We start from the raw sequence: 19,057 nt of genomic DNA on the forward strand, positions 1-19,057 counted from the left end.
TGGTGGTGGCAGTGGAGGAGAGAAGTAGTTTGTTTCTTGGTGGGTAATTTAGAAGTAAAAATATAACAGGACATGGTAAAAGTTTGAATATGGGGTAAAAAAAAGTGGAGGTTTCAAAGATGAAATCCAGCTTCATGGCGTTGTAAGTTACTGTTAACCAGATTGATGTTTACACTGGATTGCAATGAAACATTTTTAAAAGAAGGAAATGCCAGCTCTCATGTATTTCACAACAGGCCTATGAGCAAAGCTGCCTCTGGCATGTGGGGGTTGCTCCATCCTGGAAGCTTCAGACATGACTGTGGTGGTGACTTCTGGGAGAAGTTTATATTTCCAAATTCAAGTCTGTGGGTGGTCAACATTGTTGATGCCTCTATCATCAGAATCCCCCTAACATTCTTTGTAGCAAGAAGAGGAACTGTCTCTAAAACCAAACCACCATGGAGAGGGGCTGACCTTATAGAGAGAGGCTTACAATAAATTAGAGAATTCTGGGAATTCAACCCTAGGAATGCTGGCCCCTTTTCCCAACTTGTGATACTCTTTTGAATTTCAGAATTTGGCAGTCAGTCAAACCAAATAACTCTGAGTGCAAGTGTCAATGGAGTTCAGAACAATCTGCCTCCCTGCTTCAGACTAGGTGTCTCTAATGGGCTGGTCTTGGAATTCTTGTCCTTTTCCATTTTCAGTTGGAACAGATTCTTTGGTAAAATGAGAATCTACACAGACATTTTTGTTTTTTCAACATACTTTACTATAACTAAATGTTTAGTTGCTTTATTAGGAGAAAATTTATTTTATTTTATTTTATTTTAAATTTTTATTGTTGGTTGTTCAAAACATTACATAGTTCTTGATATATCATATTTCACACTTTGATTCAAGTGGGTTATGAACTCCCATTTTTACCCCGTATACAGATTGCAGAATCACATCAGGTACACATCCATTGATTTACATATTGCCACACTAGTGTCTGTTGTATTCTGCTGCCTTTCCTATCCTCTGCTATCCCCCCTCCCCTCCCCTCCCCTCCCCTATTCTCTCTCTACCCCCTCTACTGTCATCCATTTCTCCCCCTTGTATTATTTTTCCCTTTCCCCTCACTTCCTCTTGTATGTAATTTTGTATAACCCTGAGGGTGTAAAATTTCTATGATCTCAAATTTGAGTCTCTGATTCTAAGCATCCTGGTGACACTACTTCGATGTCCTAATTAAAGTGACTTGTTAAAGCAAGTGGGCCCTGTGGAATGTCCAGTCAGATTCTGCTACCCAAGGGTCAGAGACCTGGCCTCCCAGCTCAGTAGAGCGGCATTGGGTGGGGACATTGGAGTATAAATGTGCCTTGGGAAAAGGCTGAAGGTCCACAACCAGGGAGCCTGACCAGTGGGTGCTGAACCTGCTGGTTATTTTCATTCAGCTGTGCATTATGGGAAGGGGAAAGGATGAAGAAAACAAATCAATGCTTGATAACTATTTTATCCAATGCACATCCAAGGAAGTTTCCAGAACCTCATACCCAAGTCCTGATACCACTCCCCCTACTTCATCATTAATGTCTATGATTCTCAGGCTTGCCTGCACCTTGATTCACTGAAGGAGTGGAGTTGGGAGGTTTGTTTTTAAAAATAACAAATTCCCATGGTAATGACTTTATTTAATACCATGCTATTTGAGTCACCCCAACTTAACTCCATTTGCACTTTACCTGGTGGTCTGTCTATAAGGCAAGTTGTGGCCACTTCTGCTCCATTTTGTCATTTGTTCAGCTTGCCCAGTACATACCTCCACCACAAGACACTGGCAGTATTCGAGGTCAGTGCCTACATGTTATCTTAGCACTGGAACCCTGAACCTTTGTGTTTGTTTACTGAATGTTTTCTTTGATAGAAGGAGGCTGACTCATAGCAGGATAGGGAGCAGGAGTATGGGAGGAATAGAGGAACTCTAGATAGGGCAGAGGGGTTGGAAGGGAAGGGAGGGGGTATGGGGTAATTACTGATGGTGGAATGTGATGATCATTACTATCCAAAGTACAGGTATGAAGATATGAATTGGTGCGAATATACTATGCATACAACCAGAGATATGAAAAATTGTGCTCTATATATGTACTAAGAATTGTAATGCATTCCACTGTCATAATTAAATTAAAAAATTACATAAAAATTATGGACCCTTACCCTCTGCTCTTTCCTTTCTGGCCTCCCCTAATTCTGGGCTCCAGGAATAAGATCTGGGCTCTGCAATGCTTGCTCAGCACCTACACTTCCCATAGGGGACCGTGGGTAGATGTTGATCCTTATAAGCAATCTGTGAAATAGAACAAATACTATTCCTGTTTTTCAGTTGAGGTCATCAATGCCCAGAAAGATTAAGTGATTCTTAGAAGACTCTGGAGTTTACTGCTTTTGATCTTGTTATCTGGAGAATCCATTATTCTAATTTTAGCAAAACCCAGCAAAAATTGTCATCAATTTACTTGGGTGGTAAGGATTAAAGAAACATAGATGTGTGGCCTGGTGGCACACACTTATAATCCCAGTGGCTACGGAGGCTAAAGCAGGAGGATCATGAGTTCAAAGCCAGCCTCAGCAAAAGCGAGGTGCAAAGCAACTCAGTGAGACCCTGTCTCTAAATAAAATACAAAATAGGGCTGGGGATGTGGCTCAGTGGTTGAGTGCCCCTGAGTTCAATCCCCGGTACGCTTCTCCCCCCCCCCAAAAAAAAAAAAAAACCAATGGATGCAAAATTAATGAAATTACAATAAATATGGCTGGAGTTATTGTGAGTCAATGAAGTAAATTGGGGGTATCAGATACTGCCCCAAAGGTTTTTATTCATCACCTTGGGCTGCCCTAAGGAAACACCACAGATTGGATGGCTTGAACAAAAACCAGTTACTTTCTCACAGTTGCAGAGGCTGATAGTCTGAGATCAGGGTGCCAGCATGGTCAGGTTCTGGTGAGGGCCTTTTTCTGAGCTTCCAGACAACCACCATCTCCCTGTATCCTCACCATGGCAGAGGGAAGGGAGGAGGAGAGAGAGCTTGTTGGAGCTCTGTGTATTTCTTCTGATAAAAACTCTCATCCTCTCACAGAAGGCCCTTCCCTAGTAACCTCATTTAGCCTTAATCCTTAATTGCCTTCTTATAGGCTTTATCTCTACATATAGGCATACTGGAGATTATCACTTCAGCACATGAATTTTACATGACACAAGTCCTGTAAATCCAATAGCACATTTCTAGAGAAATCACTAAATCTCAGAATTGAAAAAGAACACAAAGATCATCATTTTATTTGCACATTCCTCCCAGTAACTATATCTCTGCTCAGCCTCTTTCCTGAAGATGGTCCAAGTGGGTGGGAGGGCAGAGCCACCTTTGTGTCTAGAATCTGCACTTGGGCCCCAGGAAAGGCTATCCAAAACAGCTTCAATTATTCCTTTCAAAGTTCTCTTCAGGTTGGTTTGGTTTCTCACACACATGAAAATGATTCAGGGATTCCTCTCCCCAAATCCCCAATTCTAAAGATAGTGGTTTCCACTCAGGAATAAAACCTCTCTTGGCTTAGCCAATCTTGTCACCTTAAGAAAAGGGAAAAACCAAATTGCAAGGCAGGTTTTCTTATTCCCAGAGCTATAGGTGAAGAGGATGTTGGAAAAAAGATTCCAAGTAAAGGCTTGTAAGATTCATCCCAGTGATAGTAACGATCTCCAAATGCATCCTCCACAGTTTGAGGTTTGTGAAGTTCTCTGAAGAAGGTGGAACTATATTGAAGATACTGCAGACTGCTTGACCTTGACTGACTAAAACATCATGATCATAGAGAGATACAATGTTATAGGTTGAGAGCCAACCTTATCTTATGTTATCTTAGGGTCTTTAGTAGATATTTACCTTAACTTTTGTATCTGGCCTAACATTCTCATGACTATTATGTAAATTTCTAGGAATGTATCACTAAGCTTAGCACACCTCTAGCCTCTGCCAACCCTCATTCTAAGAATATTACAACATCTGAAACCTATAGAACTGATTTCCCCACATTGTGGTAGCCTTCAACCTAATGCTTCCACCAATGTAATTGGTAAATATATCAATTCATGACTTTCTTTTGTCCAGGTAACTTGAATCCTTGTTTCCAAGTCATGATTGCTCATATTTGGTTCAGAATTAAACTGTTTTCTTGAGTTGTTATTTTACATCAGTGGATTCAAGACTTAGCTTCTCTCTGAAAGAACATAACTTCCCATTCTGACATGTGATGCTTTCTCTTATTAAATTGTTAGAATTGGGCATAGATAGCTTAAGATGACTGTGATGCCAATGGACTTATCATTTGATTTTCTACCCTTTTTTAAAATTTAATATTATAGCAAACATTGCTCCACATTTCCATATGGCCTCCATGTTTATCATCTTAATGGAAAATTAATATTCCTTGAACTTAATCATGATTCCCTTTGGGTCAGGATTTAGGTTGTCTCCAGGTTTTCCTTTTGCTACTATGGTATTAATTCTGTTGTGACAGTTTCTTATATACAATTTTTTTTTGCCTTTGTTGAATGATAAATTCTCAATGGTGGATTCATTAGCTCAAAGGGTTTGAAAAAAAATTGTTTGTTTTTTTAAGATATACATGACAGCAGAGTATATTTTGACATATTATACATACATGGAGTATAACTTATTCAAATTAGGATTCCATTCTTGTGATTGTACATGGTGTCAAGTTACCCTGGTTGTGTATTCATATATGAACATAGGAAAATTAAGTTCAATGCATTCTACTGTCTTTCCTATTCCCATCTCTCTTCCCTTCTCTTCAATACTCTTTGTCTAATCCAGTGAACTTCTATTCATTCCCCTCCCCAGCTTTATTGTGTGTTTGCAACCACATTTGGCCGAGAGAACATTCAGCCTTTGGTTTTTTGGAATTAGCTTATTTCATTTAGCACAATAGTCTCCAGTTCCATCCATTTACTGGAAAATGCCTTAATTTCATTTATTATGGCCAAGTAATATTCCATTGTGTATATATACCACATTTTCTTTATTCATTCATCAGTTGAAGGGTACCTAGGTTGGTTCCATAGCATGGCTATTCTGAATTGAGCTGCTATAAATACTGATGTGGCTGCATCACCTTAGTATGCTGATTTGAAATCCTATGGGTAGGGAGGGGCTGGGGTTGTGGCTCAGTGGTAGAGCTCTCGCCTAGCACATGGGAAGCCCTGGGTTTGATCCTCAGCACCACATAAAGATAAATAAAATAAAGGTATTGTGTCTAACTACAAATAAAAAAATAATTATAAAAAATCCTATGGGTATATACTGAGAAGTGGAATAACTGGATCAAATGGTGGTTCCATTCCAAATTTTCTGAGGAATCTCTATCCTGCTTTCTGGTGTGGTTGCACTAATCTGCAGTCCCACCAGCAATATATGAGTGTACCTTTCCCCCACATCCTTACCAACATTTATTGTTTCCTGTATTTTTGATGATTGCCATTCTGATTTGCATTTCTCTAATTGCTAGAGTTTTTGAACATTTTTTCATATATTTGTTGACCATTTGTATTTCTTATGTGAAGTGTCTGTTCGGTTCCTTTGCCCATTTATTAATTGGGTTATTTGTTTTATTGATGGTAGGTTGTTTTGAGGTCTTTATATATCCTGGAGATTAATGCTCTGAGTTACGTGTGGTAAAAATTTTCTCCCATTCTGTAGGTTCTCTGTTCTTTTTTTTTGTTTTGTTTTTAGTTGTAGGTGGACACAATACCTTTATTTTTTATTTATGTGGTACTGAGGATCGAACCCAGGGCCTCACACATGCTAGACGAGCGCTGTACTGCTGAGCCACAGCCACAGCCACAGCCCTCTCTCATGTTCTTGATTGTTTCCTTTGCAGTGAAGAAGCTTTTTAGTTTGATATTAGACCCTTTACCATGAAAGGGTCTGAAAATTTTTTAGTGTTCTCACAAATGTTTCAACTGTTTTCCAAAAGGATCTTATAAATTATAATACCATCAGACATACTTGATTTCACTACAAACATTCTAGCGATGAGTGATTTATAATGAAATTTTACTAATTTAATAGGTATAAAATGCTATCTTTAAAAAAATGCTATTTTTATTTCCACAAAGGATAGAAAATCTTCAAGGGCTACTTTTTAGGGAGCAAACTTTGGTAACACAAAGATAAATCCAGGTAGCAGAAAAATATCTTCACTTAGCTTTTTTGTCTTGACCAAGGAAGTGGGAAAGCAGGTTGGTATTCAACCTCTTTTTAGAGGGTAAGAACAAGCATGTTGGCTCTCTCATCTCCCTCACATGGAGGCCTGAAATATCTAGTAGAGTGGATAGTACTGAATGTTTATATATAGTTTATATATATATATATTATATATATATATATATTATATGTTTATATATATAATATATATATACATATTATATATACGTAATATGATACATAATTTATACATATACTTGCTGCAACTCACTGATAGAGAGTTTGAGTGTTGAACTTTTAGACCACCAACATAAGTTAAGAATCCAGGAAGGAATATAAGATTGGCAACATGCAAGTTGATTACCATCCAACGACTGGCATCTAGTCTCAGTCAGAAGGAATTTTCAGGCAAACAATCTGGTGTGATGTTTAGAGCTGCTTAGAGGGAGCCAGGTCTCTTAGCATTACCATTTGCATCAGTTCCCTAGGGAACTTGAGTGGCAACAGCCCACTCCAGTTTTCTCAGTTTTAGGTTGCCCATTTGCCTGAAAAAAGTGATGTGAATTTTGAAAATCTGAATCTTGAACATATTCTGATAATCTCAGGTGGAGGGGACAACTATAATTGGGGAAGCTTTCTTCCTTAAAAAGAAAAATCAGATCCCCTTTCCACTATTTCATATTCTGGTTCAGATACTCTTAATTAAATGCAAAGAAAATGAAAGAGACTTAATTTTGATAAATGTAAAGTCAGTGGAAAAATACAAAAGGAAATAATTTATTGAGAGAAAAATTGGTAAAAATTGCTAAAAAAATGGTCATGTAAGCAGAAGTCAACATTTTGGCATTCAGGGAGATTTGTGCCCCATCCTGGCTTGTCCTTTACATATTTAACTCTTTGTTTTTGGTAGAAATGTGGATATAGGTGGGAAACTGTGTTCATTTCATCTTAATAGTAGTATGAGGTCGAGATTATTACTGTGGTTTTCATCTTACAAATGAAGAAACCAACAGAGAGACTGAAGGCCAAGGTCGCCTGGTCAGAAGGCATATCTTGACTCTTATTCAAGCCCTTTTTTGGCTAAAGGTTTACCCTTTCTGCTTTTGAATTTGAGCAAAGGTCAGAATTCTTTTTTTTGTGGGGGTGGGGGGTACTGGGAATTGAACTCAGGGGCACTTGACCACTGAGCCACATCCCCAGCCCTATTTTGTATTTTATTTAGAGACAGGGTCTCATTGAGTTGCTTAGCGCCTTGCTTTTGCTAAGGCTGGCTTTGAACTCGTGATCCTCCTGTTGCAGCCTCCCACTTACAGCCGTGTGCCACCCCACCTGGCCTTGAAATTCTTGTACTTAGGCTGCAGAACAGATCTGGGAAAAAGAGTGTGAAGATCTTGAGAGGATCATGTGTGAAAGTGTTGGAGAGAAGTGGTTGGATGGAGAATGTGTGAACAGCAGGTGGCAGCAGTGTCTTTGGAATTCAGGGTTGTCCCCCACAGTCCTTGGAAAGCAAGATCAATATGTATGCACCAGCGAAGGCATGAATAATACTTGACCTCTCATCTCTGACCTCTCACCCCTCATTCACCAGCTGAACCAGGTTCATTCTAGAAAGGTGTTTTTCATTCTCTGCAGTGTACCCTCTGCAGTTCAGGGAAGAAGACTGGGAAAGATGATTCAGTTGACATGTACAGTGGAAAGTCTCCTCTAGATACTTACGTAATACACAGTTTTGTGACCTTGGCATGGTATGTACCTTCTCTATTCCTTCATATTCTTTAATGTAAAATGGGGATAATAATGGCTACCTGACTCAAAGGGTCATTGAGATGATAAACCAAAGTTCTAGAAATAGCACAGTGCCTGGCACACACTCTGCACACAATACACATTACTTGTTGTTCTTCTTCTTTATAGAGGCTTTATTATTTGCAGTGGAATTTCATTCTTATCATTTCATTCCATTCTCCCACCATATTTTGAGATGCAATTATTATACCCATTAAAAGGGAATGACACTTAGGTTGGGCCAGAGGAAGTAAAAATAAGTACCATCTTTGAAGTCAGGCAGACTGGAAGTCAGACTCCTTTGAGGTGTTTATACAAATTACTTAATGCTTTGGAGCCTCAGTTTCTTCATCTGTAAAATAGCAATACTATTAGTTATCTTGTGAGTTTATTACAAGGATTAAATAAAACCACATATGCGAAGCCATCTGGTGTTGTTCCTTTCATATAATGATCATTTAAAATTGCTACAAGAATGTCTTAAAACAAAATTTATAAGGAAGGCAAGTAAAATTACTTACAATCCTATCACCCAGAAATAACCTTGTCATTATTGTGGTGTGTCCCCACTCCTCACCTGGAATTTGTAAGTGACATGGCTGAGATTGCAACACACATGATCAGGTAAATTGACCAAGGTGTTGCAGCTGTGCAAGTGGCAGATCTGGGCTTACCAATCAGGATAGCTGTCTCCAGGACTAGGCTCTTCCTGCTATATGATGCCTCGATTAAGTTAAGCTTAAATGCCTTTTGAGAAATTGATAAAAAAAAATACTTGGTCTTTAAAATGTGAGAATACACACTTCAAAAGCATGTAAAGAAACCAGAAGTAGCTATATAGTTAAAGGCTGGAATTTTGTCCAGAAAACAGTGTTTTGAGTGGAAAAATATTTTTAATTTCTATATATATTTATTTAGCCAACATTTTAATTGTTAAAACATTACTGTTCAAGCATTTACAACTACAATGGGTAAATCTTGTAAAAATCCGGGTGAATTAATCAGTTGACAATTTTATTAAATTGACAATTCAGTGGATTGGGTGTTTAGTTATACTGATTTTTTTTAGCGAATTGGCTTATATTTATTGGACATGAAATGGTGCTCAATATGCTTATACATTTGTTAAATTTATAGAAGAATGGATGGATTGTGGAATCTTGCCATAAACAGAATCATCTTTCCATCTAAAAATCAATGTCTTTGGGGCTGGGGATGTGGCTCAAGCGGTAGCGCGCTCACCTGGCATGCGCGGTGCTGGATTCCATCCTCAGCACCACATAAAGATAAAATAAAATAAAATAAAGATGTTGTGTCCACCGAAAACTAAAAAATAAATATTAAAAATTCTCTCTCTCTCTCTCTCTCTCTCTCTCTTTAAAAAAAAATCAATGACTTTACATGATGTCAGCACTTTTATTTTTTAAACTGGGGATTAAACCCATAGGTGCTTTACCACTAAGCTACATCCCAGCCCTTTTTATTTTTTGAAACAGGGTTTCATTCAGTTACTGAGGCTGGCCTCAAATTTGCAATCCTTCTGCCTCAGCCTCCCAAGTTGCTATATGACGTCAGCATTTTAAGAACCCTGAAAACTTCCTGAGACAGTTATTCTGGTTTAGGTTCATGAATACTCACTGCATGTGAACCCCTACTCCAAATCCACTCATTGCTCACTCAGCTACACTTAGAGTGGTGCTTCCTTGTTGCTTCTCAGGATTGAAGTCCATTCCCAGAAGGGCTTGGAGTCAGAGGACCCAAGCTTGGCTTATATGCTCACTGGCCCCAGAGCATGGTCAGTTCATCTTTGAGCTCATACGTCATGACACACGACCAGTCAGGGTCACTCCATGTGAATCTGGGCTGACTAAATAAAGACACAGACACAGAAAATACTTTTCTTTGGGTTCAGTGACCGCTCCTCAGCCACAACTCCCACAAGCGAGGCAAGGCAGGCAAGAAGGAGAGCCAGGAGCATGTTCTGAACCCTTTTATTGGGGAGAACCCATTCAAATGAGGCAAGGGGTCAGGTTTCAGGGCGTTGAGTCTAGCTTTGTGATGTCTTGTGGGTCAGCAGGTTGACTGACATCTTGGAAGGCCACGCCCATCTCATGTGCTGTATGGGGGTCAAAGGCAGAGCAAGCGAAAGGACACATATGTGCACAGCCCGGACAGAGTAACATCATCAGTCCAGTCCACTTTGTGTGCTCAAAATGCTCACAGCTCACACACACAGCCCATGGCTGGCTCGCCACACTTACAATTCTGGTGTCTGCCCTATTTTATTTCCAGCATTGCTACAAATACCAAATAAAATATGCAAATGTTCTCAGTGAGCAGGAAAGTGCTAGATGAATGTTAGTTCATTATTGTGAAAACCAAAGTGACCTGTATGCTTTGTGCAGTGGAGGGAGGGGGTTCCTCAGGAAGAACAGCTGGGCCTGTTCCCTGGGAGAGGGTTACTTGTCACCACCTTTGCTCTTCAGTCTCTACCTTTCTGGTCATTGACATCCATAACAGAGAGACAAACATAGCCATAAACTATCCCCGCCCCCACTTCTGCCAGTGAGGAGCAGGCCAACACCAGTGGCCCTACAAACACCTCCTCACTGGCCATTTCATCGGTGAGGTCAGGCCAGGAGCCATTTGGGGTTGATGGGAGGAAGGAAACCTGGTTTCTGTGGCAGCCAGGTTAGGGGGCACCTTCTTTCATCTGGCCTGTCCTCACTACCCCTCACAGCTCTGTACCCAGCCTTTGAGGGGGGCTGAAGGGCCATATGCATGTCACCTTCCATGCTGCACAGAAAGAAGTTTCTTGACACCCTGAGGAAACCTGGCTGGTGAGGGCAGGGGAAGAGAACACAGTTGGGCGTGACAGGGAGGGCAGGTGATGGTATAAGCCTGGAACCACATCAAAGACAAAAAGTGAGATTGGAAGAGAGATGCTTGGAGAACACTGTTTTTTTTTCCTTTTCCCTTTTCTCAAATATAAGAGTGAAATCATTAAAGGAAGAAAAAGAAGCCCTTCAAAGGAAAACTAGCATCAGTGTCAGACTTGAATGGGTAGCAGACATTCCAGCTGCAGTCAGGGACCTACCATCGCTAGGGGTCGCTGCCAGCCAGCGCGCTGGTGCCTGACCTCACACCCAGGTCACTTGCCACCAGCCACGCAGTGAAGCACTATTCACTCATTCTGGTTCACTCTCTTTTATGGGTACATCAGCCCCAGAGGGGACTTAACATAACTTTTCATTATACCTGAAAGGCATTTCTTCCTTCCGGAGAATTTCACATCTGCCGCTTATCCCTCTGAATGCTCTTCATGGGGGAAAGCTGTGTTCAGACTCTGAGTTGGAATGTTCTGAGGTTCATCTAATCCAGTTATTACACAGATATAGGGTCCCCATCTCACCCCTCAGAGATCTGGTTCAATTTAGACTGAACCCCAATTCCAGGGTCTGTGACCAGGGCTGATTTATTAAGACCTCTACAAGTGTTTCTTAGCTTTTTGGCTAAGATCAAATGTCTTGAGACCATTATAGGCCCCAGAGTCTTCTAATTATAAACTCCACATTTCATAGCACATTAACACACCAGCAAATACACATATTTCACATTAAATATAGTGTGTGTGTGTTTGTGTGTGTGTGTTTGTGTTTTGGAGAGAATCCAAAGGATTTTCACTATTCCTGCTTTTGGAATTATTTAGCTACTCTGGGTTACCATTGTACATGCACTGGAAAGTTTATACAGTGAGAAAATCAAACCTTAGCCTTATTTCCAAACATAGAATTTAGAAATGCTGAATTTACAAATGAACAAGATTGACATGATTATGTTTTATAGACATTTAATTAAAATGTATTGATTCATTTTTTAATTATTTTTGTGTTTTGGAGCCCAAAACCTTTTTTTGCACATGTCTCACATGTTCTCACAGGCCTTTGAATAATGCTTGTCAGCTGGGAGCTCTGTGCCAGGGAGGTCTATTGACCAGATGACTCTGCTTGTGGTTAATTGAGAGCCCTTGCCAAGATTTTGGACTGTCCCTTACCTCCCTTGCAGCACCTTTTCTAATTCCTTGCTCCTGATTACCTGCCTGTATTTTGTTGCAGCTGCTAAAACTGTAATAACCATTGTTACATTGTATTATAAGGTTAATAGCAAATTCTGAGGGCCATGGAGGGCAGTCACTTAGGTACCTTGTGACCTTCTACCATCTTGTTGGCTCCATCCTTCCCAACCAGTGTCCACCTTCTCTCATTCTGCACCCTCCAAACTGCCTCTGCCTGCAGCATGGCCACCCTGCCCAGGGCAGCTCTGCAGGGAGCCTGCACCACAGTGTCCTCTTCCATTTTTTGGCTGCTTCTTTCTCAAACAGCAGATCTTCCAGGAACACCTGCATTGCCTCCCTCTCTTGAACCTGCAGAATGACATTGTCTCCATCTCCTTTCATAAGAATTTGCTGATACATCTTATCTCCAGGGTAGGAGCTGCATCTGGACACTTCCCAGAATGGAGACCTCATCATCTATCAGGACAAGGATTTTACTTGCCCTCTGGCCTGTTCTCACTGATAGAAAGTAAGATAAATCTGAATTCTGGCTTCATTTTCGTCTGCTCCTAATCTGGTCTCTGGGCTCCTTTGATGTTCATCCTACCCTGTGAGCCAGAGCTGTGTCCCTGTGGGGCAGCTGAAGAGTCAAGTGGTAAAGCCCACTGAGATTCAGGCCTCTGGTCCCCAGGCCTGGGCTCTCTCAGGTTCTCCCTAACCGCAGCCCCACCCCACTCCTTTTATTACTGGGCTTTCTTTGGGAACACACTGCATTGTGAATTTCCTTCAGCCAACACAGGCTCTTTACTTGTTGAAGTCAATAGTGCCATGAGTGCAGGAGGAAGCAAAAGGGAAGGGAGCAGGGCAGCTTCTCCATTTGCTCCAGGAAGCACTGTGTCCGGGGCCTATCATACTCTTGGAAATATTTTAGGTTCTTTTAAAGTCAGGAGGAAAAAAACCTTTTAGGTTAAAGAAAAAGTTTAAAAATGTTCTACTATATGATATTGATTTATTTGTTTTCTTACCAATGCAGTATAAAATATAATTTATATATGTATGTGTGTGGGGAGGGAGGTATATTTTATGAAGGAAGGGACCCACAAAGGAAAAAAGTACCCATGGTCTATAATGTCATAATATGATCCTAGTGAGCAAGTGTCTTCTCTATGTATTTTTCATGTGAGGGTCTATTTAATGGATAGTTATGCTATGGAGGTGACAGAGCTGGCACCTCCTGGTCTATGAGTGACAAATAGCCTCTAGTAGATGAACTAATTATAAGGCCAGTTCTGCCAGTATGATCTGCATGCATTGGGTCTAGATGTCCAATGCTCCCAGGGAATTTTCCTTAAAAGAGACACCATACAGAGTATATAGAAGTTGTTTTTCTTCCTATAAAAGGAAAATAGCATAAAGCTTTGTTGTAGTTTGGGGTCAAATTGGTTCCTCATCTCATATCAAGGAAGCAGGTATGGGTACAATGTTGTGCTCTAAGCATCACAGGTGACAGAAGTGAAACCAGAGGCCATGCTCTGCAGGAACTGGCATCTTTGCTCTGGGCAGTTTACTTTGTCCTTCGAATTCTACACAGTGACTGCTCAGCCCAGGGCTCTCTGAAGAATAGACTGGCAGTCCATCCAAGGCATAGCTCATCCTCATACTGGCCACCCCCACTGGGCCCTTCCCCTCACTCTTCCTTGCAGCTCACCTGCATTCTCAGAAGAGAAGAGCACTAAATAGCAAAAAGGATGTGAGCTTTGCACCCCCAGCTCTACCATCCCCCAGCTCTGTGTTCTTTTTGAGCTTTAATATTGTTATCAATTAAAATGGGGGTAAATTGCCTACTCATATCATTGTTGTATTAAATAAGAAGCTATACAAAGCCCATAGAACCAGTGGGAGTTTAAGACTGGCAGTCTGAAAGCAGGGTCCAGGGCATGCTTCTTGGAGCTGGGTTTTCATGCTTTATATAATATAAAGAAATAGCAATAGCTTATATCAAAGATGGGAAGGGATTGACATTAGTATTTCCTGGCATGTAGGTAGCTCCTGTCTTCTTTTTCTATTTCTCCATTCACCAGTTATCTGCCTTCCTAGTTCTACCATTCTATCCACAACCCATCTCCATCAGCCAGGAAGGGAAGACAGTGCAGCCTCATGGGAAATGCTCTGGGTATCTTGTCAGGCACCCTAGATCATAATGTGCACCCTGCTGTCCCTTAGCTATGGGATTTTGAATGACCTGCCTCAACAATTTGGTCTCCTCCTCCATATCTGTAAAATTACTTCTCCCTTCCAGTTCTGACATCTTGAACTTTTTTTTTTTTTTTTTTTTTGACTCTGGGCAAATTTGAAGTTTCTTCATGTTAGGAAAAGATTCTTTGTCTAAAGGTATTTCATGCATATGTTCTATCATGCTTTGAAAGCAGAGATTGTACCCTGTATTCCACCAAACTAGATGGGGCAGAAAGAATGAACATTTGCTGCCTTCCATGAATTCTCTGCATCTCACAGTTGAAGGTGGAATTGATTTTTAAATTGCCCACCAGCAATTCTGTGTACCGCTAGAAGGCTCACATGCTGTTACAGACCCAAGAATTCTCTTACATTCCTCTGCTGGGACAGTCTAATGTGAGAAGGGAAAATGGAGCTTCATCTTCCCGGTGAGACCAATAAAATTCCTCTGGCAAATCCACGAAAATCTACAATTCCATGGAGCCTGGGGAAATCACACTGGATCAGACTTCATCAGCTTTCCTCACTGAGAGGTGATGTCTGACTTGAAAATCCTTGAGCTGGCAACTCAGCCCAAATTTACTGTCCTTGAAGTTGACCAGCTGCAAAAGCAGGAGTTTGGGGAAAGAGTTCATGTGGGGAAATGGGGTGACTAACACAACAACCACACATTTACCAATAAACTTGGGGTGGGGAGGATGGAAGAAAACCCACTTCTGGAATTCCTATCCTTGCCTGTTCTTTTCCCCTGCTCTTTGCAGCATGGAAACCATTTAGCTGCAGAGCGATGATTTCCCAGGCATGTAGTCGGGACTACCCAGAGTAAATCACTTCCTTTTCTACTCCTGGGAAAAATCTCTCTTTGCTTGGGTCATAATTCAAACAGTCTGCTTCCACTGAGCTGAGACTCAGAGATTGAGTAAGAAGTGCACCATCACTAATGGACCTGGTCTCCAAGAATTAGGAGCAGTGAAAAGACAAGATGAAGAGGAGGTATCCTGGGCTAGCATAGTCACTGCTTCTGACCAACCTGTCTCCCAAAATTCAAGCTAATGTTTTTATCCTCTAAACCTAAGTAATTATTTTTAAATAGAAGTATAAAACTATTTTTAAAATACTATTTTATTAATAAGACTTCTATTTACATAGAATTTCTGGAAATCAATGTACCTCTTAAAGAACCATTTCCCCACTAAAAAGAGATTATACACAAAAGTCAACTCAAAGTAGATAAAAACCCTAGGAATTAGACCACACACTCTGCAACTACTAGAAGAAAATATAAGCCAACACTCCAACATGCTGGCACAGACACTGACTTCCTTAACAAGACTCCTAAAGCACAAGAAATAAAGTCAAGAATCAAAAAGTAGAATAGCATCAAATTAAAAGGTTTCTGCACAGCAAAGGAAACAATTAAGAGTGTGAAGAGAAAGTCTACAGAATGAGAGATCTTTGCCACCTGCTCCTCAGAGAGGGGATTGATATCCAAATATATAAAGAACTCAAAAAACTTAACACCATGATTCATACCCCATAGACAAAGAAACCAATCCAAATAACCCAATTAATAAATGGGCAAAAGAACTAAATGTCATTTATCAAAAGAAGAAACACAAATGGCCAAATACATGAAAAAATATTCAGCATCTCTAGCAATCAGGGAAATGTAAATCAAAATTACACTGAAATTTCCTCACACTCCAGTCAGAATGGCAATTATCAAGAACACAAATAAGGGGTGGGGTTGTAGCTCAGTGGTAGAGTGCTAGCCTTGAAAGCGTGAGGCACTGGGTTTCATCCTCAGCACCACATAAAAATAAATAAATAAATAAATAAAAATAAAAATATTGTGTCCATCTACAGCTAAAAGAAAGATAATTTTCATATATTATAAACTATTTTGAGTTTTTTTATTTTGAGTTTTTTTTCAGCCATTTAAAAATTGAAAAACCATTCTTTACTCTTAGGTTGTACATGGTAGGCTGAATTTGACCTATTGACCATAGTTTGCCAAACTCTGGTTTACAGGGTTTCCAAGGCAAAAACATGAAGAAGTTAATATTTTGTTTTTATTAGTATCCCATTTCCCTAATGGCACTGATGTTTAAAATAAAACAACTGGGTAAGAAAAGTTAAAGTAAAATAAAAAGCATCATCATCATCATCATCATCATCATCATCATCATCTGTGCTAGAGGTGGAACCAGGGGTACTTTACCACTGGGGATGAGTACATCCCCAATCCTTTTTTATTTTATTTTTTTATTTGCAGACAGGTTCTTGCTTAATTGCTGAGGGTCTTGCTAAATTGCTGAGACTGGCCTCAAACTTGTGATTCTACTGCATCAGCCTCCCTAGTCTCCAGGATTATAGGAATGCACCACTGCACCTGTAGAAAATTTATTAATAAAGGAATTTCAAGAAGAGTGAGGGAAAGGGCATTTTGAAGAAGGTCCCTCAATTGATACATTGTAATTAACTACCAACTTCACCTTCAGGCAGAATGAGTTTCACCTCTATCAAATCTAGCAGACTTCTGTTGATTTCTATTATATTTCAGGGATATACTAATTGTAAAAGTGATGAAAAAACAACCTCTGCCCTCTGAGAGGGCAACTGCTGTTAAATAATGAAGGATCCTGTGGTAACCAGCTTTCTGTCTGAGATAATTATAAACAGACAGGTTTCATTTGACTTACATTTTTGGAGGTTCCAGTCCATGACCTGTTGGTGCTGTTGATTTTGGGCCTGTGGCAAGGCATCACACCATGGTGGGAGCACGTGAGAGAGCAAACCTCATTGCCAGGAAGCAAAAGAGAGAAAGAGGAATTGAGGAAGTGCTTCCTTCTCACTGATCACAGTTTCTGGGGATCATGGGATCTTGGACAGGGGCCTGCCCTGAAATGCACAACTCACTGAAACTCAGGGAGGCTCAAGGCTGGCCCTGCTTGTTCAGGAATCCTCAGCTAAGTGCTTCTTAGACACAATCACCTGATGCCCCATTGATGGCTGACTCAAAAAAACCCAAAATTATTTCAGAGAATTACCTTTAAGCAAACCTCTCTCCAGAGAAGCCCCTCTACTTCAAATATTTGAAACAATGAAGGCTGAAACTTATGAAGATAAAGTTTCCCCACAAAGTCCATCAGGCTAAGATGTGATGGTTATGTGCTTATTTCCTCTATAAGGGGCTAGGAGTGAAGAGAGAACATTGACAACCCTATTTTTATTTTTATTTTTTATTTTTTTGTACCAGGGATTGAACCCAAGGGTGCTTAAGCACTGAGCCATATCTCAGCCCTTTTTTGTATTTTATTTAGAGATACAGTTTCACAGAGTTGCTTAGGGCCTCACTAAGGTCACTGAACCTGGCTTTGAACTTGCGATCTTCCTGCCTCACTCCCCTGAGCTGTTGGGATTACAGGTGTGAGCCATGCTCCAGGAAACAACCCTAACATTTGTAAATTTCACCATATAGGCCCTGTTCATGATTTATCTTTTATTCTTTAATATAACCATAAGAGGCAGGTGCAGTCTTTTTTTTCCCTGGTACTGGGGATGAAGCCCAGGGGTGCTCTATCTCTGAGCCACATCCCCAGCCCTTTTTAAAAATGTTGAGATAGGGTCATTGAACAGGCTGACCTTGAACTTGTGATTCTTCTGCTTCAGTCTCCAGAATAGCTGGGATTACAGGCGTGCACCACCAGCCCTACCGAGGCATGCTTTTATAGAGGAGAAAACCAAAAGTCAGAGCCAAGTAACTTGCCTTACATTCCTCAGTGGTTAACTGGGAAGCATTAGGGATTGAAGCATACTATTACAGATTCAAAAAACAGACACATAATGTATAAATGTGGTCGGTGTTTCCTGTAGGTGATTAGTGGTGGCAGTGATGACAATGGCTCTGTGTATAGATATGTGGCCATATGTTGAGGGGAAATGAGGTGGGTCCTCGGGAGAGTTAGGGCCTGGGTGAGAAGCTTGTGGAAGAGCCCAGCACTTCTTGATGGTGAACTGTGACACTGATGAGATATGCAGTCAGTTCAAGACAGCATTTTCATGAAAGGCATTCATAATTCCAGATACACTATTACTAAACTAGAAAATATTTACAAGACAGCAAATTTCTATTTTTCAATGATGGCTTTGTTAATACATCATTTTGAAATATAAAATATAAATATTAATTTGCATTAACTATTAAATTCTATCATACTTTTTTCTCATTCTTTTGGGTGCCCTGATTGTGCCAGCTCACTCAGTACCCAGTCCTATAGGATAATCCAGCTCTGAGGTGCGCAAACTGACCTCCCACTTCTCTTTAATGTCAAATCTGAGGTGGCAACTGGCTCCTTCTGCTATCTGGAGGTTGCAGTGACCCCTCCATCTAGAAGACCAGGGATGTGCACCATTGTTAGGGTGGCAGATAGGGTACAAACTTATGTAGTCACTGCTCTAAGGATTTCTGGAGTGTCCATTATCCCCATTCCTGGGCTCCCAGTCAAGAATGTAATTGAAGCCCTATGACAATAGAGTGTGAAAGATGTCCCCTGGTGTCAAATACCTTGGCCAGCCAAACCTAAAAGCACAGAGCAGATGCTTGGCTTTATTCCTGGTGCTGGCTGGGTCCCTATGTCCTGCCCCATACCAGAACTACTCTCTAGGCAAAAGTCATAGCCAACTAAGGACTTCAAGCTCCTGCCTCCTCCAGAATGCCACAATCTGATCCAGTGAGAAC

At 40.6% G+C, this 19,057-nt stretch overlaps 1 long non-coding RNA gene across 1 annotated transcript; it reads right to left on the minus strand.

The window, feature by feature from the left end:
- Positions 1 to 9,920: 9,920 nt before the first annotated feature.
- Positions 9,921 to 17,673, minus strand: LOC125613312. Its single transcript, XR_007343840.1, has 2 exons — positions 17,019 to 17,673; positions 9,921 to 10,143 (listed from the first exon to the last, which is right to left on the minus strand). It is a non-coding gene; the product is annotated as an uncharacterized LOC125613312 (long non-coding RNA).
- Positions 17,674 to 19,057: the final 1,384 nt, after the last annotated feature.

Source organism: Marmota marmota, unplaced genomic scaffold, assembly GCF_001458135.2.
Source record: "Marmota marmota marmota unplaced genomic scaffold, marMar, whole genome shotgun sequence".
In the NCBI taxonomy this organism is placed as follows: domain Eukaryota; kingdom Metazoa; phylum Chordata; class Mammalia; order Rodentia; family Sciuridae; genus Marmota; species Marmota marmota.